The sequence below is a fragment of the Etheostoma spectabile genome, chromosome 9 (genome assembly GCF_008692095.1).
Source record: "Etheostoma spectabile isolate EspeVRDwgs_2016 chromosome 9, UIUC_Espe_1.0, whole genome shotgun sequence".
NCBI classification, from domain to species: domain Eukaryota; kingdom Metazoa; phylum Chordata; class Actinopteri; order Perciformes; family Percidae; genus Etheostoma; species Etheostoma spectabile.
Genome location: NC_045741.1, coordinates 5,222,211 through 5,224,290, shown reverse-complemented (window position 1 = coordinate 5,224,290; position 2,080 = coordinate 5,222,211). Strand labels below are relative to the sequence as shown.

General features: G+C 41.8%; 1 long non-coding RNA gene across 1 annotated transcript in view; it reads left to right on the top strand.

The window, feature by feature from the left end:
* The window catches only part of LOC116695707 (uncharacterized), a 16,388-nt gene that overhangs the window by 5,521 nt on the left and 8,787 nt on the right, over positions 1-2,080 (top strand). The gene's annotated exons all lie outside the window — the stretch shown is intronic.

The window sequence follows — 2,080 nt, the reverse complement described above, 5'->3', positions numbered from 1 at the left end:
TCTCTCTCTCTCTCTCTCTCTCTCTCTCTCTTTCTTATTCCTTCTCATATAACTGTCTTCAATCTGAACTGGCAGACACTTTAATGCACCGAGCAGGCTCCTCCCTGCATCACCAAAGAAATGACACCATTCAGCTCTGTTTTTTCTCTATCTGACAATGGAACAGGAGGAGGTTAATATAAGTTTGGCGGTAGGAAAAGTATATTCGGAAAGATTCGAACTCCTCTTCTACTTCTCACTCACTATCCTTTTTTCTGTCTCTTTATTGTTCTCTCGTTGCACAAAAGGGCCTTTCAGTGTCCAGATGTGATGGAAATTGAGAGTAAAATCAGGCAGTAGTGTACAACACAAAGGAGCCAGGCCATTCAATCAGGGAAAAGTCCCGGTCTCTCCTTCTGATTAAAGTGGGAATGAGACAACACCATGCCGGCATGATGATCTACGGGTTGCCTGTTTCACATTAAGCTTACATGACAAGGATGTCAAAACATCGTTATAAATCTGTGCATACGCAGTTCATTCTCATGGTGACAAACACATTTTCATTGAATTTTTGTTTGAAAACTTGCTGGGATGAAACAGCTTTGGTATTGTTTGAAGCTACACCAATCCACATTTTTTCTACAAACAATGGCTGAAACAGCTACATATATTGTCAAAATAAAAATGTCATTAGCTGTGTTTCTAATCAGTTGTCAAGTGAATTTTAAGCAAACATTTGAATGCTTAAAAAGCAAATTATGGGAGCTTTATATATAGAGACATTTTTTATATCAGAGTGAGGCAGCAGCAGCATCCCCCCCACTCCATTTTTATTTATCCAATTTATTTTTGTTTTATTTGTTTCATTTATTTATTTTTAAGTATCGGAGTCTGGTGGGGGACTTTGCTCTCTGGTGTCGCACTAACGCCCTCATCTCAACACCTCTAAACAAGGAGCTGGTCGTTGATTTTGGGAGGTCCAGACCAAAAACCGCAACCAGTCCTGTTGGAGGGAGTTGAGGTGGAGGCAGTCCAATCATCAAATACCTCGGGCTGTGCTGGACAACAAACTGGACTGGACAACAAACAGCAGCCCATGTACAGGAAGACCACGAGCCGGCTGTACTTCCTGGGGAGGCTGCGCTCCTTTAACATCTGCAGCAAACTGCTGGTGATGTTCTACCAGTCTGTGGTCACCAGTGTCCTCTTCTACACTGTGGTGTGCTGGGGGGGCAGCATATCAAAGAAGGACACCCACAGGCTGGACAAACTGATCAGGCGGGCCGGCTCTGTGGTCGGCATGAAGCTGGACTCACTGGTGACGGTGGCAGAGAGGAGGACATTGGACAAACTGCTGGCTATTACTGAAAATTCCAGCCACCCCCTGCACACCGTCATCAGCACCCAGAGGAGCCGGTTCAGTGGAAGGCTGCTCCTTCCCAAGTGCCGGACCAACAGACTCAAGGACTCCTTTGTCCCTCATGCCATCAGACTCTACAACTCCTCACTAGGGGGGAGGAGGAAATAGGGCAGAGAGGACAATACATACATACATACATACACACATACACACATACATACATACATACATACATACATACACACAACATACCTTATATCTACATCACATATCATTAACATCCATGCATAACGTAACATACACTACTACATACACACAGTAACATACATACATACATACCGCACACCTAGTCACTTTATCACTTCAATACTGGACCAACACTGACACTAATATAATTTATGGTCTTTTGTTTGTTTATTTGACAAATGTTCTTATTGTTGTTATTATCATTATTGTTATTTTGTTGTCTTTATACTGTCTTTTCTTTTCTTTTTTTAATCTATTTTTTAATTTGTTCTTTCTTGCTAAAACTGGTGCTGGAATTTTCAATTTCCTTGCGGGAGTCATCCCAAAAGGATAAATAAAGAGAAGTCTAAGTCTAAGTCTAAGTCTAAGTTTTTCCATTCTTTAGTTTACTCTTTTGATACTCACCAATTTTGGAACATTGCACTAAGAGAGAGAGTGAGAGAGTGAGACAGACACAGAGAGACATGGATAATTGTAGCAGAGGGTGTCGAG